General features: G+C 35.4%; 2 pseudogenes across 1 annotated transcript; one reads left to right on the top strand and one right to left on the bottom strand.

Annotated features, from left to right (window-relative positions):
• The first annotated feature begins 1402 nt into the window (after positions 1–1402).
• Positions 1403–1858, top strand: LOC107503134 (annotated as a pseudogene). Its single transcript, XR_001595150.1, has one exon. The product of XR_001595150.1 is annotated as a 60S ribosomal protein L32-like (transcript).
• A 5713-nt stretch (positions 1859–7571) lies between these two features.
• LOC118614146 lies at positions 7572–7690 on the bottom strand (annotated as a pseudogene).
• Positions 7691–26843: the final 19153 nt, after the last annotated feature.

Below are 26843 nucleotides of genomic sequence, written 5' to 3'. Positions count from 1 at the left end.
AACAAGAGCATAGGGAGAAACCTACCTGAAGTTTTGGCTCACAGGGAAAGCCAAAAGTTGTAGTAGAACATGATGACTGAGAAAAATACCTTAAGCTCCTACAAGACAGTCTAGGGGATTTTAAAAACAATAATGCAATGAGGATATGACAGTGAAAATAAACGTCAAACTCAGCTCAGTCCCTGACCAGACTGATTCAACCCACCCCACCTCAACAATGAAGACATAATTAAAAAGGAGGCATGCCCATTTCTTAGGCATAAATACTATTTACCAGAGTCTCTACTATCCTACATGTAATATCTGATTTCAATCGACTAAAAATTATAAGCTATTAATGAAATCACTGTTAAGAGACAAAGACACGACAAAATGAGACTGAGATATGAACCACTTGTTGGAACAATCTGACAAGAAATTTAAAATAACTATAATTGTTATGTTAAAAGTTCTAGAAGAAAATGTGGACAACATGCACGAACAGATGGAATATTTCAGCAGAGAGATAGAAACTGAAAGACGCAAATGAAAATGCTACAAATAAAAACCATGGTAAGAGATAATGCCTCGATCAGCTCTTTAGTAGATTCAACACTTCTGAGCCTAGGAAAAAAATAGTGAACTTAAAGATGGGTCAGTAGAAATTCCCCAATCTGAAACATTAAAAAATATATAATGACAAACAGAGCAACACACCTAAGACATGTAGGGAAAAATAATGGCAAAGAATTTTCCAAAAATAATGGGAAATTTCAAATGACAGATCTACGAAGCTCAGAGAACTTTAAGCACCACTAAAATAACTCCATACACCAGAATACATCAGATTCAAACAGCTGAAAAACAAAGATAAAGAGAAAATCTTGAAGGCAATCAGGGAAAAAAATGACACATTACATGCAGAAGAGTAAAGATAATAATTACAACATATTTCTTTTCAGAAACTATGCAAGCCTCATAGAATAAGTTGGGAAGTATTCCCACCTCTTGTATTTTTGGAAAGGTTTGTGTAGGAGTGGTATTACTTCTTTAAATGTTTGGCAGAATTCACCAGTGAAGCCATCTGGGCCAGGAGTATTCTTTGTTGAAAGGTTTTTAACTATGAACTCAATTTTAAAAATAGATATAGGATTATTCATGTTACCTATTTCTTCTTGAGTAAGCTTTGGGAATTTATGTCTGCCAAGAAATGTGTCCACTGCATCTGATTTGTCCAATTTATGGTCATAATGTTTCTTATCAAATTTCTTTATTATCCTTTTAATGCCTTCAGGGTCTGTAGTGATGCCCTCTCTTTCAATTTTAGTATTGGTAATTTGAACCTTTTTTTTTTTTCATGCTCAGCCTGGTAGAGACATCAATTTTATTAATATTCTTTAAAACAGGCTTTAAAAGTCTCTTCCTCGGTGCTGCCTATGAAGGTGGCAGCCATCTCATACTCGGCATCATGGCTACCCTGAGACTATTCATGAAGGCCGCAGGTGTCAGAAAGAGAACCAAGAAGTTCACCTGGTGCCAGTCAGACTGATAAGTCAAAATTAAGCATAACTGGCAGAAACCCAGAGGCATTGACAACAATAGGGTGTGCAGAATATTCAAGAGCCAGATCTTGGTGTCCAACATTGGTTATGTGAACAGCAAGAAAACAAAGCATGTGCTACCCAGTGGCTTTTGGAAGTTTCTGGTCCACAACATCAAGGAGCTTGATGTGCTGCGGATGTGCAACAAATATTACTGAGCTGAGATTGCTCACAATGTCTCTTCAGAGAACTGCAAAGCCATTGTGGAAAGAACAGCTCAATTGGCCATCAGAGTCACCAATGCCAATGCCAGGCTGTGCTGTGAAGAAAATGAATAGACAGCTTGTGTGCACACTGTCTTTGTATTAATAAAACCATAAAATTCTGCCATTAAATAGATGATAGATAAATGATAGATAAATAAATAAAACATGCTTTTAGATTAATCAAACCATGTTGTGTTAAAAAGAGGGACTGGAAAAGGAAGGCTACTCTTTGAAGGAAGAAGTAACAATGGGAAATTTCAGGAGTAATTTAAGTGAAAATAGAAAAAATAGAAACACTATAACTGAAAAATACATTAAAAATAATTTTGAGTGAGATTGATAACTGATTAAACAAAATAAAGGAATGCATCAGTAAACTTCAAGAGAAAATAAAGCACAGAGAAAATAAATGAGGAAAAATTGAACATTGCATCAAAAGCCAATGAGAAAGTTTTGAGAAGTCCAATACATGTGATTAGAGCCAGAAAAGGAGAAGTGAGAGAGAAGTTGGAGAAAAAAAAAAATAAGAATGTCTAATTTTAATTTGATTCACGAAATCAACATAGATTCAAGAAGCTTGAGAAATTCTAAACAAGACAAATTTATAGTTTGAATTATCAAAAAGGAAGGAAGGAAGGAAGGAAGGAAGGAAGGAAGGAAGGAAGGAAGGAAGGAAGGAAGGAAGGAAGGAAAGAAGGAAGGAAGGAAAGAAGGAAGAAAGGAAGGAAAAAAGAAATTTTAGCAGTAAAAAAAATCCACCCAATACTAAAAAGATACTAATTGGATATTATAAACATCACTGTACCAATAAATTCAACAATCTAAATAAAATAGACTATTTCCTTAAAAGATAAAAATTACTAAAATCGATACAAGAAAACTAGAAAACCCGAATAGTTTTACACCTAATAAAGAAGTAAAACTTATAATCAAAAACCTTTAAACAAAGAAAACTAGAGGCCCAGATGGCCTCACTAGTAAATTCTCATAATGATATATTAGAAGGAAGAAATAATTCTAATGTTATATAACTCTTTCAGAAATGAGAGAATGAGAGACTAGTTATCAACTTATTTTATAAAAGACACGTAATCCTTATACCAAAACCATACAAGGACATTACTAGAAAAGAAATTATGGACAAATATCCCTCATAAAAATTGATGCAAAAATAGTTTTAACATATTAACAAATCAAATATATATATATAATATGCATGTGCAACTACATGTATTTATATGTAAAATATGAGTATATATTATACTTATAAACACATTATATATGTATAACAGATACATATGTATGCTACATGCATATTACATATAATTTACATAATTATACATATGATTTTATATTTATAATGCAATAGATAATACTTATTAATAATGTATATGAAAAAACATAATAACCACGTGGGATTTAATTCAAGAATGCAAGGTCGATACAAATTTGGAAGAATTAATCATCTCAATAGATGTAGAATAATTAAAGCAAATTTCAAGACCCTAATGACTAAAACTCTCAGCAAACTAGCTACAAAAAGAAATTTCCTCAGTCTGATAAAGAGCATCTCTAAAAATCCTACAACTAACATTATACTAAATGATTAAAGACTGAATACTTTCCACATGCTAAGATTAGAAATAAAATAATGATGTCCATTTTCACTACTTTTATTCAACATCATACTGGAGGTCCTTGATAATGTTGTAAGGCAAGAGAAAGAAATAAAATGCATAAACACTGTAATGGAAGAAGTAAAAGTAATCTTATTTGCAGGCAACATAATTATTTACATAAAAATTCCTAAATAATTCCCCTAAATCTACTAAACCTAGTAAAAAGAAATTAGTATATTAGTAGGCTACAAGGGCAATTTTAATAAGAATTTGTCATATTTCTATGACAAATAATAATAATAATAAATTTAAAAAATACCATCTACGATAGTATCAAAAAACATAAAAATACCTAGGAATAATTTAATGAAAAGCTGTCCAAGACATTTACACTGAAAACTACCAAACAATGCTGAGAAATTAAATAAGTAGAGAGGTTATCCATGTTCATTGATTGGGATAAACAGTATTGTTAAGGTGAAACTTCTCACCAAAGAGATTTTTTAGATTCATGCAATCTTAATTAAAATCCTAACAGGCCTCCCCACTCCTTTTCTTTCCTTTTTTTAAATTTTTTGTTTTTTTTAGGCAAGGCAACCCTTGGTTAACCTCACAGATTGCAAGACCTTGCTTGTCAGCTTACAATATCTTATTTTTAATTTTTTACACCCACAGCACCTGGTCTTCCTAGTGGGTCTCCCATCCAAGTACTAACCAGGATCAACCCTGCTTAGCTTCCGAGATCAGACAGGATTTTTTTTTTTAATTAAGTTTATTGGGGTAACATTGGTTAATACATTATATAATTTTCAGGTGTACATTATTTTATAAATTTTGACATCTGTATATTCTATTGTATGTTTACCACCCAAAGCCCAGTTTCCTTCAGCTACCACATATTTGATCCCCTTTACCCACTTCATCCTACCCTACCCCTCTATATTTGATCCTCTTTACCTCTTCTACCTTCCCCCATCTCCTGTACCCCTTACCCTCTGGTAACCACTAGTCTACAGTCCATGTTTATGTGTCTCTGTTTGTCCTGTTCACTTGTTGCTTTTATGTTTAAAACCCACATACAAGTAATATCATATGATTTTCAACTTTTTCTGTCTGGCTTATTTCGCTTAGCATGATTATCTCAAGGTCAATCCATGTTGTCGCAAATGGCAGTATTTCATTTCTTCTTATGGCTGAGTAATATTCCATTGTATATATGTGCTACAACTTCTTTAGCCAATTATCTATCATAGGATTCTTCAGTCGCTTCCAAGTCCTGGCCACTAAATCCCACTTGGTTATAATGCTTCTATGAACATCGGTATGTAAATATCTTTTTGGATATGGGTTTTCAAGTCTTTGGACTAAATACCCAGTAGAGGATTGCTGGATCATATGGTAGATCAATTCGTAGTTTTTTGAGGAACCTTCATACTGTTTTCCATAGTGGCTGTACCAATTTGCAGTCCCACCAACAGTGAGTGTATGAGGGTTCCTTTTTCTCCACATTCTCTCCAACATTTGTTGTTATTTGTCCTGTTGATTATAGCCATTCTAACATGTGTGACTCCACTCCTTTTCAACATCATACTGGAAGTGCTAGCTAATGTAATAAGATAAGGAAATAAGAAGTGTATACAGATTGGGAAGGAAATAATAAAGTTTTTGTTCTCAGAAGGCATGATCATTTATGTAGAGAATCTGAAAAAACTGACAAAAATAGTCATGGAACTAATAACTGAGTACAGTACGGCTCAATGATATGAGAATAATATACAAAAGTGCATGGTTTCCTAGCTACCATCAATGAACAAGTGAAATTTGAAATTAAAAGCTTAATATCATTTACATTAGCACCCCCACAAATAAAATGTTTAGGTATAAATCTAAAAAGATATGTACAAGGCCTATTTGAGAAAAACTACAAAACTGATAAACGAAATCAAAGAACGAAATAAATAAATATTTCATTGTCACTGATGGGAAGAGTTAATATTGTCATGATGTCACTTCTGCCCTATTTGATCTATAGGTTCAATGAAATTCCAATCGTAATCCCAGAAACTAATTTTGTGATATCAACAAACTGATTCTACAGTTCATATAGAGAGACATAGACCCCAAATAGCCAACACACTGTTGAAAGAGAAGAAGAGACTTGGAGGACTGGTACTACCCAACTTCAAGACTTACTATAAAGTTTTAGTAATTAAGATAATATGGTGTTAGCTAAAGAATAAACAAATAGATCAGCGAAATAGGCTAGAAAGCCCAGAAGTAGATCCACATATGTATTCGACAAAGGAACAAAAACAGCACAATTGGGCAAAGATAGTCTTTTCAACGAATGGTGCTGAAACAACAAATCCATATATATATAAAAAAAGAAGGAATCGAGACACAGATTTTACACCCACGAGAAAGAGAGAGAGAGAGAGAGAGAGAGAGAGAGAGAGAGAGAGAGAGAGAGAGAGAGAAAAGAAAAGAAAAGAAAAGGAAGAATGAGTGAAAAATGGATCAAAAGATGTAAATGTAAAACACAAATCATGAAACTCCCAATGACTGGATATACTTTTTAGATAAAATAACAAAGGTATGATTCGTGGAAAAAATAATTGGTAATCTGGACTTGATTAAAATTTTCTGCTCTGTGAAAGACAATGTCAAGAGAATGAGAAGACAAGCTACAGACTGGGAGAAAATATCTACAAAAGACACATTTCTTAAAAGACTGTTATCCAAAATATACAAAGAACTGTTAAAACTCAACAATAAGAAAACAATCAAATTACAAAATGGGCCAAAGGCCTTAACAGGCATCTCACCAAAGAAGATATACAGATGGCAAATAAGGATATGATGCTCCACATAATGTGTCATCGTGTAAATGCATATTAAAACAACAATAAGATACCACTGCATAGCTGTCAGAATGGCCTAAATCTGGAGCACTGACACCAAATGTTGGCGAGGATGTGGAACAACAGGAATTCTCACTTATGCTGATGAGAATGCAAAATGGTACAACCACTTTGGAAGACAGTTTGGCAGTTTCTTACAAAACTAAATATAGTTAACCCTGAATAGCATAAGCTCGAATTATCCTGATCCACTTATATGTGGTTTTTCGATAAATAGGTACAGTACTGTAAATTTATTGTCTCTTTCTTATGATTTTCTTAACAACATTTTCTTTTCTCTAGCTATTTTGTGAGATGGTACATGATCTCTTTCTCTCTCTCTCTCTGTAGATAGATAGATAGATAGATAGATAGATAGATAGATAGATAGATAGATAGATAGATGATAGATAGATAGAAATAGATAGATATAGATGATATAGATATAGATATAGATATAGATAGCATACAAAATATATGTTAATTGACTGTTTATGTTATTGGTAAGGCTTCCAGTCAATGGTAAGTTATTAGTAGTTAACATTTGCTTTGAATCATAAACTGCTTTTTTTAAAAAAAAAAAAAAAATAGTAGTTGTGATTTAAAAAATCTTAACAGGGTCGTTTTTTAGAAATTTACAAGCTGATTTTAAAAATTTATGTGAAAATCAAAAGGACTAGAATAGTCAAAAAGGTCCTGAAAAAGTAGAACAAAGTTGGAAGATTTATTCTACCTAATTTCAAGACTTATTATAAAGCTATAATGTCAAGTAAGTGTGACATTGGGGTAAGAACAGAGAAATATATAATAGAATAGAAAACAGAGTCCAGAAATATAGTAAATTGTTTTTTACAAATGTGCTAATGCAATCCATTGGTCAAACAAAGGAAAGTCTACTCTACAAATAGTGCTGAAACAACTGGATATCTGATGGGGGAAAAAAACTAAAACTTTGACTCCTACCTCAAACTATGTATACAAATTAACTTAAGACGAGTCATTGACCTAATAAAGGTAAAATGATGATGTTTCTAGAAAGGAAATTGCAATATATCTTCACAAACTTAAGGTAGACATAAATTTTTACAGGAGACTCAGATATTATGAACCATAAAAGAAAAAGTTGATAAATTAGACTTCATAAAAACTGAAACCTGCTATCAAAAAAACACTGCTAGTAAAATGAACAGGTCAGCCACAGACTGTGAAATCATTCACAACATAGGTTTATAAAGGATTATATCCAGAACGTTTTTTTTTTCTTTATACCTACAGCACCTGGTCTTCTTAAGTGGTCTCCCATCCAAGTATTAACAAGGAATGACCCTACTTAGCTTCTGAGATCAGATGGGATCAGGGTCATTCAGGGTGGCATGGCCATAGACATATCCAGAATGTTTAAAGAACTTTATAACTCAATTATAAAATGGACAACCAAATAAAAATAGTAGAAACAAACATTTTATGGAACAAGATATAAAAATGACCAACACACATAGAAAGTACTAAATACTGTTAATTACCAGTAAAATACAAATTAAAGATATAATAAGAACCTACTATCCACCTGCTACAAGGGCTAAAATCATTTAAATGTTATACTATCAAATGTTGGTGATGATGTGGAAAACTGATATTCTCATATGTTATAGTATGAGTATAAAATGGTATAGCCACTTTGGAAAACTCTTTAGTCGTTTCTTATAAAGTTAAACATACATGACCCTGTGATCCAGCAATTCCACTTCTAGACATTACTCCCCACAAAAAAAAAAAAAAAAAAAAAAAAGCTTATTTCTGCAAAAGATCATACAATGTTCATATCAACTTTATTTATAATAGCCCAGACTGGAAATAACCTAGATGACTATCAACAAGTGAATGGTTAAACAAAATGATATATTCGTGCAATGGAATACTATTTAGCAATAAGAAGAAACAAATCATTGATATGTGCAACAATGTAAATGAATCTCAAAATCATGTTGAAAGAAGTCATACACAATATATAATTTTATTTATCTAAGTTCTAGAAGAGGCAGAACAAAAATCTAGCAATAGAATTCAGAATAACTCTTACTTGAGGTAGTTGGAACAGAAGACGAAGAATCCTGGGAAAGGGTCATAAGAGAACTTAATGGGTTGATGGAAAGGTTCCAAATCTTAATTGGTCTGATTATTATATGGGTATACATTTGTCACACTCTTCAAACTCTGAGATTCATACATTTACTGTGCATCAGCTATACATCATGAAAATAGTGAAAAACTAACGTCTCTTAAATGACTACTAAACTGAACCATTTTACCATGGTTATAATAAGTACCAGTAACTTTTATTAAATATATCAAATTTACAAAAGATCTAGAATTTACTGCATTTATACAAGCTTTTTCCTACAATTCCAACAGATGAAGTTAATAGATAATAAACTATAAACTGCAATTAAATATAAGCAGCAAGACTCAGAAGCAAGATCACTGTGAGAAAGTCTCTTCGAGAAATAATTTCAGTAGAACTAGATGTTGCAGGTAAATTCAGAGGAAAAGACTGAGATGAGAGCATCAATTAAACAACATTTCTGACCTGCCATAAGTTTTATCATCGTTTACATTTCCTGTTTTCTGTATTAATACTGTAGGAAGATTAAAAGAATATAACTGTATCATTAACTATAGGAAGATTAAAACAAAAGGATATGGAGTGATCATTTAAATTTCTCGAAGAGCAGTCTGCTGATGAACTCTACATGATTTGGGCAGATCACTCACTCTTCTTGTAGTTAGATCTGACCCATCCAAAGATGCAATTACATCCTATATTCTTGGGTTTGCATAAAGCTGGGTTTATTTGCAACCCTTCTTTCTCCCCTCCTCCTGGGAGGTAAAGGCTAAGAAATGAAAGGTTATTTTCTGCTTGGAAGGTCTTGTAAGAAGAACTTGATAGTTTCACACAGAGGTGCCCCATTCATAATCACAACACTTAACAATAAACTGGCTGTTCAGAGCTGCTTTAAATTCAAATGGGAAGACTACCAGATATCTCCAAAGCATTCCTAACCCCCGGCCTCTTTTAAAAATCAATTGTTTTCAATACCCTTCCCTTTGTTTCTATAGCAAACAACGGCACAAGATAAATAAAGTGAAAAATCATACAGCATAGATACTCCGTGCAGATCCTGGATAAAGAGAGCCGCAAAAGTATTCATTCACAAACAATTTCTAACACACAATGCACAACAGTAGATTATACCTTGTGTTATACCACAAGGTCTCATCACTGCACAAATCATTAGAATATGACTCTTATCCCAGGGTCATCCTGATCTTGTGAACAGGCATTCTACCATGTTACTCGAACTATCCTTGTAACATATGTATTTTATACCATGAACTCTTTGACTACTCGTGCAAAGTATAGCACAATAAATTGAAGAAATATAATTTCAATTGACATAATTTATGCACAATTTCCTAATAAACTCAAATAAAGAGATGATTTTCTAATATATTCTTTCTCTTTAAATCAGCAGTCAGAAAGTATATTCCCAATACAGTCTAAATGAGGCATAGTATTACAACAGAATTATTGTAAAAGGTTCTTTGCATGTAGTCATACCGGCTTAAAACAGCAAGGAATCTGTGGCTCACTAATAAATGCATGGTAATCACATATTTTCTTATTTTCTAGATGATTTCATGCATTAATTTTAAATGTCCTCTACACTTAAAGGTGATTAAAAGCCAAATACTGCAACGACCATGGAACAATGCATTCTGTGGTTAATGTGCTGTGGTTACTTATAGTGAGATGTTTTGAAATATATGAGAAACCCAGAAAACAGGAAACCTTATTGAAACTACAACTTCTTTAGTCTTGCAACAATCAGGCTACAAAATCTAGTGCTGTTTGAGGTAACACTTGTAACTTTAAATTCCCCTTACCATCTCCAGTCATATAACTCCTACTTTTCTTTCTCTTGTTTCTTGTTAGTGTTTTACCTTCTACTTATCCTATTTTGTTTTTTATTCATTTTTCCCCTTTTCTGCCTTTGTTTCAAGATTGCTTGTCAGAGAATTGTTAAGCATTATGTTCTCCCTTGTGGCCATCTCAGCCAGAGAAGAAGGTGAACTTGAAATATTTTGATCCTGTGCATCCTGATTTATTAATTCATTCTTTCATTTTATTATTTATGTAAAAATGTAACTATTTTTAGGTAAATAACATGACCTCAATAATCCTACACAACTGTCTGGCCAGAAGGTCTATAAGTCTAGCTGCTTGCACATGGCTGTATTCTCCTTGTGTCTTCCATTTGATTTTTTCTGTGTGTGCTTAAGAAAGGTTATGTATGTGATTCAGCTTCATATCCCATGTACCTCACATGGTGCCTTGCATACAGTAATGGCAAACAGATTTATGCTAAATAGATGGGTTTACACATGTCCTGAATGCTTTTAATATGACAAGCTCAGTGTAATCTACTAATCATTGTATATTCCTCTTTAAATGGTTTAGTCTTTTAAAAGAAATATATTCACTTTTGCCACATTATTCCTCATTATAATTGTTAATGTGAGCTCCTCTTTTCACATCTATATTGACAAATTAGTATCCATACTTTGCAAAATCTAATAATTTTTTAAAACCTTTTCTTCTTTCTTGTATACAAATCAAGTCTGTTGAGTTTATTGTTACTTGTCTATTTTATTTTAATGGGAATTATGTTCTTTTAATTTTTACTATATATATGTGTGTATCCAAAGATCGGAAGCAATACATAAATTCTTCTTTTTAACATACATTGTAAATATTTAGCCAGCAATATCTCAATTGAAATTCTTACATGAATTCAACAGCCATAGACCATTATAAACCCAGGAAAATCATATTGTTCTATGTGGCAGGTTGTTAGAAAGGACCTAAGAGAGCTTTACCTAAGGGGCCAGGGACATTACTATGCATTTGTCTATTTAACCTTGATTCAAGCAGTAAGAGCATTGTGAGCATTTCTATGGAAGCTGAACTACCCAACATAAAGCCTAGTAAGATAATAATAAAAATCCTCATCCACCTCTACAGGCCTCTTAACACCTGCCACCCAGTGAAGATTCCTGTGGTACCCAACTACCTACTCCCTCCTCACATACTTATTGTTACTTATGCCAAGGTCCATGAACCATTCTAAAGATACTGTCCACCCTTCAATATCCTGTACAACCCTAACTTGGGCACAGCTGAGCCATCAGCAGCTAAGGAAAAGGTTCTAAGAATAGCTATTCATGGATTAGACACAGGATGCAACATGAAGACCAAAGGGCATCAAAAGAATGAGGACTTAAAGAGAAGAATGCTAGAGTGAGGCAGAGAGGCTCTTGAGAGAAAAGGAAACTTTGAGCCACAGCACTTTTACAAGGGATTGAGACAAGTGACCCTGCTTATCTACTCAGAGGATAGCATCCTTTAATTAGTTGTCTCAGAAGGAAGAATTTGTGATTCTGAGACTATCACAAAGGGCAGGTAATATTCAGATACATCTCTTAAGTATCCCAAAAACCTCGGAGTGTTTAACTAGAGAAACAACTTGAAGGAAGGAAGGAAGGAAGGAAGGAAGGAAGGAAGGAAGGAAGGAAGGAAGGAAGGAAGGAAGGAAAAGAAAATGCTAATTCTGGTCAGAGACTGAATCTCTGGCTGTCTGCATTCACCTAGATACAGTTTAAGTGTATGTAGGTCATTTTTTACCATGTCTAATCTATTTCTATATTGAATTCCACATAATGTTATATTTCTAAGGACTACGAAGTCTTTGTTTTATGATAATAATATTAGAATTACACTCTTTCTTCCAAAAATGTACATGCCAAGACAAAAACTAAATATAAGTCAAGCACAGACCTAAATTTTTATGACTTTGCATGCAGCCCACTGAACACATAACCAATAACTCCAGTGATAATAACACCAGAGAGAGAGAGAGAAACTGACAATAAAATGCTGTTATATTTCTTTTCAGGTATATCTAACATATTGCATATGTGTGTTTGTGTGTGGGGGGGGTGATATAATAAAACATACAGTCTATACTTTGATTACTTAATAATTCATCATATTTGGCATTTAGACTTTCTAATTATTGACCATTTAAATAATACTGAGATAAACATCTTCATATATATATATATAAATGATCTATCTCTGATTTTTTCTTTAGAAGCAATTTCTAGAAGTGGAAATGAGCACTAAAAGGCATGAATATATTTACGTCTCTTTCCATATATTACAAAATACTTGCCAAGAAAAAATGATACCGATATATGCTTTGATCAGTAGGCTTTGAAAGTATTTAACTTAATCTCCTCCTTAATCTCATCAGTTTTTAAAATTTCCACCAAGTCAGAGAGCCAAAATAAAAAGATAAATTGTGGTTTTCTTTAATCTATCTCTTAAATTATTTTACATAAGTAAAAAGGTAAACTATATTTATAATTAATTTATGGTGTTTCTTTTTTAAAATCTATCTTCTCCTCTAAACTGTAAATTCCAATGAAGGCAGGTACTATACCTATCAGAGCCTAGCACAGGACCTGGAACATAATTCGTGGTCAAAGTTGTTCATTGGACCATAAATAATTAATTTTTTATTTATAACAGTTGTTGTATATCAGCATTTTTGCTTGACTTGAAATGACAGATTCTGTCCTTGACCAATTCTAGTCAGGCTCTTCTGAGTCATCTTCTTGACTAGGCCTCAACTTTGACCTTCAAAATACAGACTCTCAACACAAATGATTTTATTCATCCCTCTCTCCCCACATTTAAAGGACTTAAACAAACACTAATATAGCTTCTAACAGTTCAAGGCCATTTCCCTACAATGATCATAGCCCTCATAGCCCTCCTTAACGTACCTGCTTGAGAAAGCTCAGGCTACCAAAAGAATTTACTGTTTGTTCTAGCTAAGGCATGATGATAGGCCACTGACCACTCTTTATTAGAGTGTGTAGTAAAAGGGGCTTACAATTGTAAATTCTTCCTCTGTCTCTTTGAGATGTACATGAATCTCATAACTCAGAAGTATCTTTCTCAAGGACCTGAAAGCCATTCCTTTAAAACGCAATCCTTGGAAGGGAAGGGCCTGTGTATCTCAGCTTTTGTGGGAGAACAAAGCTGACCCCATTGGCATTTACACTGACCAACTCTTTGTAATTTTTCACACTTCCTCTGCAAGCTCCCACTTACTCCCTCTCACTACTCCCTCATTCTCTCTTCATAATGCCCAGTCACCTCTGTAAAAATTGAAGTTGATTCAGTTCATGCTGAACCCTCTTCCCTACCGCAATTAATATATTGCTGATTAAAATCTGTCCTTCCCATGTGAATCTGCCTTTATTTATCTCTGACAGGAGCTTATCCTTGACTTCTCTACTATTTCAGCTAATATTCGGCTAATAGCAAACCAAATATTCTAATGAAATTAGTTATATATCTGCAGACGGTTTTATGACAAGGATACCAATCAACCAGCATTTTATGTGTGATTGGGTACTTTTTTTTGTTTGCATCTCACCAGAAGCATTGGGCTTATTTATGGTTATAATTTGAATAACATGTTAGACAACTAGCTCCACACTCAAAAACCCACAGGCCTTTAAAAGCTATAAAATGTTTTATCACATGCCTAAAATTTTACTATCTGTCTATCTCAAAAAGTTTACTTTATATTTCAATTAAAAAGGTATCGAATCACATAACCACTTTGTTAAACAGTCTCCACATTTTAAATATTCATTGTTCTCTACATCTGCCTCTATGTTTTAATAGTTCACAGGTAAATACTAATAATGGCTACCATCAGTGGCCAACAGAGTCTCAAGCTCTCTTCAAGATGCTCCATGGACTTTCCTTCGAAACCTACCAACACAGTAAAATTGATATTCTTAAAGATAATGAAACTGAGGCTCAAAAAGATTCAACAAATTGCAAAGATCACAAAGCCTGTAAATAATGGAGCCATGATTTGAACCATGGATTGTTTGACTTCAAAATCTGTGTTTTTTCAATTGCACTTCACGACCTAAGTGGATATATTCATACATAGATTTGGGGCTCTTTCATGCTTCTCATCCTTAATAACTAACATACAGTCAAAACAAAAGTGAATGTAAGGGAAAATTATACTCAGAATAAATATTGTAATTATAATGAAAGAAAAAAGAAAGAGAAGAAAGCAGTCAAGCTGTGGCAAAGCAAACTCCGAAGCAATCAAGAGGCTTCTAAACCTTGAGTTTTCTTTAAATGAGCTATATTCATTCCTCTGAAAACTCTAGCTTTAGAAAGAAGGTGGCATACTGTGGGAAGACCAAAGAAATTAAACTTTTTTAATCTTATTGATTCCTATTTCTTTCATTCCATCTGTTTCCTTGGCATGGTGAAGGGGGTGACGATCAACTCAGAGTAAGTCGGCTCTGTCAGTCAGAAGATAGGAGCTGACAAACCAGACACAGGCTTGGGAAGGCCTTCCACGAGGGGAAGAATCTGTGCCAGATGACAGGACTCACAGAGAGTCTGACAAAATGTTGCAGACAATCAGGAAGAGTCTGATCCAGATTTCATAGATAATAAGCAGGCTCTTTTCTGTGTGCATGCGCATAGATTTGAATATTTCTGGTAAAGTGCCTCATTTTTGCATAGAACAGAAAGTATATCACAGTAAAAATATATATATAATAATGGGGCAAGAAGAAAGGTCAAAAATAAAAGAAAAACAAGCAACTAAATTGATAGTCTAGAAACCTTGAATATTTTGAACCCATAGAGTATACTATAACATGAGGAGAAAATGCTTCAGAAGTTAATATTTCTGATATTACTAGAGTGAAAATACATTGAAATTTAGGAGTTTTTTATAGTTTAGGACCTTCTTTAAAATCATACAGCATTCAGTTGATGTTCCATATTAAAGAGCACATTCTATAAGGTGATCTCCAACATAAACTCTAAGATAGCCATAAAAAATTATTATTTTGCACACAAAAGAATCTGAATCAGATCACTAGTCAGTCTCATGATTAAATTCTATTAAGAGATACAGATTCCATTTATCCTCGTTAAGAGTTTCATGCAAAAGGGCTTCTACTCTGACAGAGAAAAGACTAAAATGGAAAAGCAGTTCATCAAAGAAATTCATTTTGTTGGGAGCCAAGAGATCCATATATGGCAAGCCTGGAAAGTGAATCAGTTTTACCATTTTGTTGCTCCCCACACTCCCCCACTCCCTTGCCAATTAAGCTACTATCAGCAACAAAAGGCATAATGTTATCTCTTCACCTGCTTTCTCCTGGACTTGAAGACTCTCATCAAAACAGACTAGAGATATCAAAAACCGTAATTCTCTAAAAGCACGAGACTGACTTTAAAAATCCACAGGCAAATAATTTGGTTATAAAACCTTTTGGACTCAACCCTTGTAATTCAACCAGTGTGGTTGAATTATGTCTCTCAAAAAAAGAAAGAAAAAAAGATGTTGGTATCTCAACCCCCAGTACCTTAGAATGCGACCTTATTTGAAGATAGGGATTTATCGGGGTAGTAAAATTAAAATGAGGTCATTAGAATGGGCCCTAATTCAACACGACTGGTGTCCTTATAAAAAGGAGAAATTTGGACATAGAGAGCAGTACTGCAGAGAGGGGGTGACATATGAAGAGACACAGAGAGAACTTGGTTATCCATCAGCCAAGGAGAGAGGTTTAGAAGAGATCCTTCCCTCACAGTCCTAAAGGAACCAACCCTGCCAATACCTGGACTTTAGATTTCTAACTTTCTGAACTGTGAGATAATATGTACCTATTGTTTAAGGCACCCAGTTTGTGGTACTTTGTTATGGTGTCCTAACAAATTAAATTAGATTGTAGGATCTGGAAGTAGGGTGCTTCTGTAATAAATACCTAAAAATGTAGAAGTGCCTTGGAACTGCATAATGAGTAGAAGCTGAGTTTTGAGGTACATAAAAGAAAAATCCTAGAATGCCTTGAAGAGAGTGTTGCTAGAAATGTGAATGTTAAAGGTGCTTTTGGTAAAGTTTTAGGTGAAAATGAGGAACATGTTAATGGAAAGTAGAGGAAAGGTGGTCCTTATAAAGCAGTGGAGGGTCGGCTGAATTGTGTTCTGTGGAATGGAAAGTAGAACTTATAAATGATGCACTTGAATATTTAGGTGAAGAGATTTTTAAGCAAAGTTTTGAAAGCACAGCCTGGTTTTTCCTTGCTTCGTAGAGTAAAATGCGAGAGGGGAGAGAAATGTTAAAGAAACAAAAAGAAGAAACAAAAAGAAGACCTGAAAAATATTCAGCCTATCCATGTTGCAAAAAATGAAAGCATGCTCTGGAGAAAACTCCAAGGATGTGGCTAGACAACCATTTGTTAAAGAGATTAGACATGTATCTTGCGGATCCAATCAACCATTTCAGCAGAAACAGCACCAGCCTGGACTGAAGGGGACAGAACCAGGACAAAATGAAAGAATGCTGTCAGACCATTGGGACTCTACCAGCAGGAAGTGGGCTGATGGAGCTATTCAGCCATGAACATGTGTTAATGTTCAAGAAGGGAAAAGAGAGACCTCAAGGGCTTTCCGGAGCCTGGTGGCCACTACTACCATGGATCTAGAGGATGGGGGTAGGGGAAAGGTGGATTGTCTCCTCCTCAGCTCCAGAGGGCAGGGCCACCTTCTCCATTTAACATGGCAAAACTAACCTCATTGTCATTCTCAGCTCCTCCTCCTGACTTCCCTGTTTCTTTCTTCTCACTTCAGTAACCCAAGTTCAGATTCAATTAGGACCTGGTTCTGTTGATCCTTCCACTCCTCACGATCGTTACTACTGCTAAGGTTTGTACTTCTAGCACAATAAAAAAAAAAAAAAAAAAAAGTATTCTTAACCAGTTTTATGACATTGTGCAAAGAATTTTCTGTGATTTGTGTTTTTTAATCTTTGTAACAGTTCAGTGAAATGATTTGCAATTCATATTCTTTTTACAGGTAAGGAAATTGAGGCTCAGCAAGGTAACAAATGGCTATGTTTGCCCAAGATCACACAGTGATGGAGTGTCAGAGCAGGGACTTGAACCAGATCTTTCTAAGCCCTGAACCACACTCGTAATAACTGATACACTCCCTCCTTTAAAACATCCCTCATATTTGTTTCTTCCTTTCCATTCCCACTGTTACCAACCTTGGTTTCATAGTCCCTCACTCGTTTATTACGGCAAAAATCTCCTTACGTTTCTCCCTACCTCCTGTCTCTCCTCCTTCCAACCTGTCTTTTTTTTTTTTTTTAATCTCTTAAAAAAAGAAAACTGTCTATAAGTTACCCCGTAAGCTCAAAAAACTTTCTGTGACTTCTCATCGCTGGTAGAATAAAGCCAAAATATCACAGACTGGCATTTCACAATAGCTTTACTCATCACGCCACCTGTTTAAAAAGTTACCCATCCTAAATGCCCAGTCCTTTGTGAAAACTTATCTGTTAAACCTTTATCTGAACATTTCACTTGGAAAAATGTTTTCCCTCTTTGAAATTCTACCATATTTAATATCATCTAAATCAACCTCAGGCTTAATATGTCAACCAGAGACTGAAATCATTACCTTCCCTCAAAATTTTCTCTCCCAGAGTTTCCTGTCTACCTGGCAGCTACTTAACATTCACTTAAAATTCTAATGCTGCCTTTGACTCCTCCTTCTTTTTATGTTGTCTGCTAGATTCTATTGTCTCTTCTGCCACTAAAGGTCTCTCATTCTATCCTTTCCTTTTCATTGTCACTATATCAGTTTTCTTTTATGCTCTCTGGACTTGAGAACAAAAGAGAACTACCGCTGAATTAAATGTCTACCCCAAAATGAGCGAAGATTGACAGAACAGAGGGGCCAGAGGAAGAGTCTCAGGAGAGAAATGACAACAGCTCATATGCAAAGATGTAGCCTAGAGAGAATGAAGAATAGAGAAAATAAAATATACATCAACTGGGGGTGGGGAATGAAAAGAAGGAGTAGCTATGGGAAGTACTCAAAGATGAAAAATTTGAGGACAGAAACAAAGGTACCAGAAAGGTGACTGGGATTATGAATCAGATCCCTTTAATTTACTTTTGGAAGATGAGAAAGTTTTCCACTCTTTTTTAAACCACCATAGTCCCTCCATATCTATGGGAAATACGATCCAAGCCCCCCCAGTGGATACCTGAAAACTTATGGTACTGAACCCCATATATATTATGTTTTTTTTTCCTCTACATACGTACTTATGATAAAACTTAATTTATAAATTAGGCATAGTACTGTTAACAAGAATAACTAATAAAATAGAGCAATTATAACAATATACTATAATAAAAGTTATGTGAATGTGGCACATTTAGTAAAATAAGAGTTACTTGACCCCAGCATTGCGATACCACAGCAGTCAATCTGATAACCCAGATGGCTACCAAACAACTAACAGGTGGGGAGCTTCTACAGCGTGTAGATGATGGACAAAGGGATGATTCATGTCCAAGGTGGAGTGGAGCAGGATGGTACGAGATTTCATCAGAATGATGTGCAATTTGTTTATTTCTAGAATTCTCCATTTTAATATGTTTAGATCATAGCTGACCATGAGTAACTGAAACCTAGAAAGCAAAACTGAGGATAAGGAGGGGGGCTACTATATATTTTGGCTGTTAATGCTATGCTCTTCTAATATAGCTGTCTTCTCTGAAGGTGCATAGTTTTTTCGAGCACTACCTTCTCTACAGCTCAACTCCCGAATGTCTACTAAAACTGCTCTACATGACATTTGAGACTCTGAACCACTGCCCCTGCCGCCCCCCTCATCCCGGGTCCTATCACTGTGCACTACCAATCGTTTTCCTCTCCGTGTGTCTTTACCTATGCTTCTCTCCCTCTGAAACTGCCTGTCTCTAACCCCGCCTCTCAAAATCCTCTGCATTCTTCAGGTCCTAAGGAAAACACTATCTGTATGATTCATCTGGAAATACTCCTGCTCCTCCTTTGAACACAAACAATACTTTGTATCTTTTTATCTTTTTAACTATGTTTCTTTTCTAGCCCTACTTGTCTCAAACTGGAATATTTACCCATCTACCTTCTCCCCAAAATGTGCACAGCCCTGAAAGTAAGAACTGTGCTTTGCTTATCTTGATATATCTAACCACATGTCTTACGCATAGTAGATACCCTATACATATTTACCAAAGCAAATGGCATTTAATCCCACTGGCCTTCTTTATTTTTGCCCTATTAGGCAAGGAGGTGAGTTGTCCTCAAGGTTTTTGTATGGGAAAGCTTCTCATGGAAAATCTTAGCCTCTTTGTTATAGATGAAGCATCAATTAAAAAGCACAAAGTGACACAGTCTGAACCTAGAATATATCCTGGGGCCCAGACCAAAGAAAGAGACAAATTTAAAGTTGTACAAACCAACAGTGGGAGGACCGTCTATACTTAGTGACTAGTCTGTCAGAGTGAAAAACCTCAAGTGGGTTGTAAATATAGGGTTGATTCTTTGGGAGATTTTTCTTCTGTTTGCTGATTCAGCTCCTACAATCAAGAGATTTTGTTGTTGTTCAATTTTACTTAAGGCAGACTAAATCAACTGATTCCATGTTTATTTCTGATTTTTTTTTTTACCTTGGCTAAACTCTGTTTTACAAGGGCCTTTCAGTTTTAATGATCAAAATATGCTTTTATCCTTTTTATATTTTTTAAGCCATCTATTTCTTTGCTTATATAGTCTATGGAAATCCAACTAATTTGTTACAAATGTGATTTTTTTTTATTTTTAAATTTGCAGGAATCCACAAGTCTTCTAACATTCTGGCTGATGATAGTGATGGATTTTATTCCCAGCGTTCATTAGGGTCCACTGTGAATTCATAACTATGCAACATGTAGATGCCTCACTGGTTGGTACCAAATGGTTGTTTAACATTTTATATTTTTAAATATACCATTGTAACTCCTTTCGTGATTCTCGTTCTCTAGAAATAGAAGGTAATATTGAAGATATATTTTTCAAGGGACTACTCATTTCAGAAGATCCAGACTGTCCAGTGTTTATTTATGTATGATGACCTTAAATGGGGAAATTAACAAAACGACAATGATTAAAGTTTCCCAAGCCTTGATTGGGCAAAGCTTTTAAAGGCTTTCTTCTAGAGCTACAAGATATGGTCATTAGGCATTTAGAGGAATAACTATAAGGGTAGACAAAGCAGACCAGCATTCCCTGCTGCTGAAGGTCTAGGCCAAAAAAATAAAGGAAAGAAAAGGAAGAGCCCTTTTGGGTGGGCCATATATTAATTACCAGTAATCTATGTTCTTGTTGAATAATTGTTGACTTTCCCACCCTTCACCCACATCCCCCAGTAACAATCTTCCAAACATAAGACTCTGTCTTTGACAATTCATCCCTATTGCGGGCACCCACATATGACACACACATGCACACATACACACATTCACACAAGTTTTTCTTTCATATTTGGATTTGCAAAAGGGTCAGAGGAAAAAAAAGGCAAAAAAAAAAAAAAACAAAAAAAAAAAAAAAAAAAAAAAAACCTCCAGTAAGTTTGATCTAAACAAAATGGTTATTCAAATAGGTCCCCTACTAATTTCACAAAGATGCGTGATAATATCCAACATATGGCTTTAACTATGTTTTTTAATATTAGAAATTGAATGCACATTTTAAGGCACAAGTTTTGCTGATATGCTGTTGATAATATAGGAGAACTATTTTCCATTTGTTTCTAATTATCTTAAAGACAGCCTGGGGATCATTTACTCATGGTTTAAGAGCACTCAGATAAGTCCACAGATGCAACAGGCGGGCATGTGTGTCAGCTACTGCAGTGGGGCTGCGTGAGGGTGGCTTAGCCAAGACTATCCTCTTATGTCTGAAACCACTAGATACGGTTCCTAAGGTCAACCAGTACTGAAAAATAAAATCCTTCTTTTGTCAACATTCTTAGGGTGTGGGCTCTGGAGCCAGACTGCCTGGCTCCACCATTTAGCTAGCTGGGTGACCTTGAGCAAGTTAGTTAACCTCTCCTTACCTCAATTTCCTCATCTGGAAAATGGGGATGTGTCTACATCATATGGCCATATCATGAAGATTAAAACACCCAGAACGTGCTCAGAACATAGAAAGCACTCGATAATTCATCTGGACCCAGCATAGTTCTGCTTCATCTCTTTTGGCCTCCCCATCCCTAACTACTTTCCCTGAACCTTGCCAGTTAAGATTTCCTCCAATTCTTCCAACATGCCCTCCTTCACTCTCCTGGAGCATTTTCTCCTCTTCTGGCTAACTCACATTCCTCCTCCAAATCTCAGGGCAGATGGCACTCCCTCCAGTTTGAGTTAAGTGGCCCTCACCTATATGCTCGAAGCTCTCTGGATATCTCCTAGTATGCTGTGTATAACGCATCATTTTAATGCTTATTTATATATCTCACTGTACATTAAACTCTGAGGCAGGAATCAAATGTTTTTTGTTCACTGTTACAATCTCTCCTTGCAATTGCTTTGCACTGAAACTAACGAATTTTTTTTTTTTTTTTTTTTTTTTTTTTTTTTTGCAGACTAGGAAAAAAATCTTCTTTAGTGTACCCATCTAGAGTAGATACCAATGCAGAGGAAGTGGGGGAGAATTACATGCTTGCTCAAGAGCATTTTTAATTATAATTCTTCTTGAGAGATGATGAACCCTTTCAATCTGAAAATTCAAGTATTTCTTCAGCTCGGGGATTTATTCTTTGCACATACACACAAGTTCATACACACCTGTATGGTCCTACACATGTACACACTCTTCATTTCCATTTCTCCCCTTTTCTCCTTCAGAAATGATTATTATTTACTTACTAGATCTCCTAGATTTGTCCTATTTATTATCCCATCTTTTCAGTAGTGATTTTCATTTCTTTCACTTTATTTCTTTGCTATGTGTTTGAAATTGCTTCCCCATTTGATCTTACAGATCGCTTGGGGGCATAGATTCTTCTTTCCCTTCCACTTGTGACTTGTTTTAATTTGAAAATTATGGTTTGATTGTTCTCATCATTTCCTAAAGTATTGCTAAAACATTTTCAATTTTTATTTTGTTTTACTTTTCAAATTCTCTTCTGCTTCTTTAAATCTTCGCCCACACATGGCAGCTTGGTCTGTCTTCTTCAAGTAACTGAGACCCTTTGCTGGCTCCCGTCAGCTCATGTCATGGAGTGGGTCCATCAGTAGCATGCAGCTCAGGCTTCTGGAGTCCAGGGCAGTGCTAGACTGGCAGGCTGTGAGAGAGAAGGTTAGAGTGTCTTCTCTAGGAGCCCGGTCACGCAGTGCCAGCAGCCAACTAGGGCCTCTGCGCAGAGAGCAGGGGCCTCATCCAGCAGCAGTAGGGTCTGCTTTCTCCTCCCCCAGCTCCAATGGCAAGTCTCCCCACCTCCAATGGCACTGGAAACATTGGCTCTCTGCATCTGAAACTCTTCCCCTCCTGGTCCAGACCCTAGGCCTGAGGAGGCCGCGTTTCCTACAACCTGAGTATATCCTGTAGAGTTCCCAGAGGTAATGGAGGTCATGGGCATGTGTTCAGGCTGCTATCTCCCATATTTTATTTTAAAATTTTCTGAGGAGATGAAAATTGGGAAAAACTATGACAAGCCTTTTCTATTAAAGAAACATTTTTTGCACTCAAAAATGTTGAAATGCTCAAAGTTAACCAATTAGGAGCAATTTTCAATTTTTTAAGAAAAAACTACAAAATCGAAACTTCTCTGAAGTTTGACAAGATATCCTGTAAGATACCCAAATTCATATGGGAAAAATTAGCCTCAAAGCTTGATGTACTCTTTGAAATATAGCATGGCTGTCCCTGAAACACCAAATATCAAGGCAGTGTGATGATTAAGAACGTAGACTCAGAGTTTGTTACTTATCATCATTGCCTCAGTTTCATTATCTGTGAGACGGGGTTCATAACAGTACTTACCTCACATAGTTTTGTGAAGGTTAAATGAGTCAATATTTGAAAAGTGCTTAGAATAGTACCTGGCATATAATAAATACATGTTTGTTAAATAAAATTAACTAAAATAACATGAGTCCAAGATCAGTGTTTAAAGCTGCAAACACTGTAGGGAATTTTTAATATACAGGATGACATTGAATTTTTATCTTTAGAAAATATCTTTGTCATCAAAATGGGTTCACCACTGCCTATTTCTTAATTCACTTTTTAACATTTTATTTTAATTTTTTTTCACTTACAGTTGAATACAATATTATTTTATATTAGTTTCAGGTGTGCAGCATGGTGGTTAGAGATTTATATAACTTACAAAGTGATCTTCCTGATTAGTCTAGTACCCACCTGGCACCATACATAGTTATTACAATATTATTGACTATATTCCCTATGCTGTACTTTACATCTCATGACTAGTTTGTAACTACCAATTTGTACCTCTTAATCCCTTTATCTTTTCACCCAGCTCCCAACCCCATCCCATCTGGCAACCATCGGTTTTTTCTCTTTATCTATGAGCCTGTTTCTGTTTTGTTTGTTCATTTATTTTGTTCTTTAGATTCCACATATAAGTGAGATCATATGTTAATTGTCTTTCTCTGTCTGACTTATTTCACTTAGCATAATACCCTCTAGGTCCATCCATGTGGTCTCACATCTTCTTTATCCAATGGTCTATTGATGGGTACTTAGGTTGCTTCCATATCGTGGCTGTTGTAAATAATGCTGCAATGAGTATAGAAGCGCATATATCTTTTCGAATCAGTGTTTTCGATTTCTTTGGATAAATACCCAGGAGTGGAATTGCTAAGTTATAAGGTAGTTCAATTTTTTAAGTTTTTGAGGAACCTCCATACTGTTTGCCATAGCAGCTGTTTCAATTTGCAATCTCACCAACAATGCACAAGGATTCCCTTTTCTCCACATCCTCACTAGTGCTTGTTTGATTTATTGATGATAGCCATTCTGACAGGTGTGAGGTGATATCTCATTGTGGTTTAAAATAGCATTTCTCTGATGATTAGTGATATTGAGCATCTTTTCATATGTCTATTAAGCTAGCTGTATGCCCTCTTTGGAGAAATGTCTATTCAGGTTCTCTGCCTATTTTTAATTGGATTGCTTGTTTTTTTTTAATGTTAAGTTGTATGAGTTCTTTATAATTTTGAATATTAACCTCTCATCTGATGTATTACTGGTGAATATCTTCTCTCAATAGGTTAGGCTATCTTTTCCTTTTATAGATCATTTCCTTTACTGTACAAAAACTTTTTAATTTGATATAATTCCATTTGTTTATTTTTGGTTTGTTTTCCTTGCCCAAGGAGATACATCTGAAGAAAATATTACTAAGAGCAATGTCAGAGAGTTTACTGTCTCTGTTTTCTTCTAGGAGTTTTTATGGTTCTGGGTCTTACATTTAAGTCTTTAACCCCTTTTTGAGTTTACTCTTGTATATGGTGCCAGAGGTGGTCTAGTTTCATTTATTTGCACGTATCTGTCCCAGTTGTCCCAGCACCATTTATTGAATAGACTGCCTTTACTCCATTATATATTCTTCTCTCCTTTGTCATAGATTGACCATATAGGCATGGGCTCACTTCTGGGCTCTCTATTATTCACCACTTCCTATTTAAAAACAATTCTCTGATAGATGCAGCAAAGACCATGGCATTATAGGCAGTCCTAGAATGCCAAGAGTTTCCAAAAAGAAGAAAGACAAGGAAAGAAGTGGATATTTTTCCTTTACAATGTTTATTTGAGGCATATGTTTTCATATGAACTCTGCTACTTTCAATTTTATGGTAGAATAACATAGTTATTGCTATTTATTAGCTAATATTAGAAATAGCCTAAAGTCATATGTTTTAGAGATCTATATGTGCTCAAGACTCAGTAGAGGTATATTTTACACTCAAAAAAGTTGAAATACTCAAAGTGAAAACCAGTTAGAAGCAACTTCCAATTACTAAGAGAAAACTACAAAATTAAGCATGCCCATTTTTTAGCGTACCCCACACATTCACACAGTTGCTCAGTTAGATTCTAACAGAAATGTTAGAATGAACATTTTGCCAATGAACCATTTTGTTCTCCCTTTCCTACCTCTGTGGTCACAAAAATCAGATGAGGAGAAAATATTAGCATCTGAACAATGACAGAAATGGCAAAAGTCGTGGCAATTAAAAACTTTTATGATAATAAATGATAAAAGTTAACATTTATTATTATATCTTGCTAATCATTTTATATGCGCTATTTCACTTGATTTTCTAATTATTAGGGTTTCATATTTTATTTCTCCAATTACCACTTAACTCTTAGGTTAGCTATGTCTTTTCCATTCCTAAAGGTCAGGAAACAAAAGAACTAAGTCCATTTAGTTCAGTTTTAATAAATTTGATGAGCCACATGACAACAGAAGTTTGGGATAAAAATGTGTTTCTGATCCATGCAGAAGAGGATGTTAAGCGGCACAGCATAAATGGTTGCCTATGATCCACTGAATAAGCTTCAATCAGCTGAATAATTCACGCAAAACATTCCGCTTGATCCAGACAACCAAGAACAATGTGGGATTTTATCCTACTTGATCCAGAGTGGAAGCAGAGACTCATTATATTTATCATCAGCCTTCTATGTTACTTAATGTCATGTGGAATCCAGTTCAAAGATAATCATCTGGTAACACTTTTTAAGAGCAGCTGAGGCTCATGCATTGGAGAGAAAACAAATGTATGTGACACACAGAGCCAGGGAGGAGGTTGAGTCAACCGCAAATCTGGATTTTCAAATCTACACCATTGCCCAGGTCCTGACCCTAACCTTCTGTCTCCCACTGGCAAAGAGAATCAGAGCATTCTGCCTCATATAACACGAGAAGCCACTCTGCTGTGTGAAATCCCCATCAATTTTGCAGAGGTTTTTTGCCATCATCATAGTCCAGGTAGGCAGTTGTCACAAAGTATTAGAGCTGAAAGAGGCTGACAGCATAACTGCGGGCGAGCTCCGGGCTCAGCCCGGTCCAGCACCTGCCGCCTGCTCGAGCAGGAGTGTCCTCTGTCAAGACACAGTCTGGCAAGAGGCTTCAGGAATCACTTTGTATCAGTGCCCTTCACTGACAGCACGCTGGAGGGCAGCCTGTCTAGCAAAAGCAGGACAGAAACCTTTGCCAGCCACCTGCCTGCCCCCATATGGTGGCCATTTAAAAACCCGTCACTTTTATAAAGAAGCTCTCGAATTATTCATTCATCAAGGGCAGTTTTGACTGGCCCAACTGCCTCAATGCATGATCCCGATTCTGCGATTTGAAGAGCTTAATTTGGATGTTACTAAGGGAGAGATTGCTTAAGTATACCTGGGTGAGCAAGTCAAGTCCATTCTACGTTCTGGGCTCCTGCTGATGCCCCCAATGCCCAAGGAGGGTATTCCTGGGGATCAAGAGTGACTTCATACAC

Source organism: Rousettus aegyptiacus, unplaced genomic scaffold, assembly GCF_014176215.1.
Source record: "Rousettus aegyptiacus isolate mRouAeg1 unplaced genomic scaffold, mRouAeg1.p scaffold_m13_p_2, whole genome shotgun sequence".
NCBI lineage: Eukaryota > Metazoa > Chordata > Mammalia > Chiroptera > Pteropodidae > Rousettus > Rousettus aegyptiacus.
This window is presented reverse-complemented; position numbering and strand designations above follow the sequence as displayed.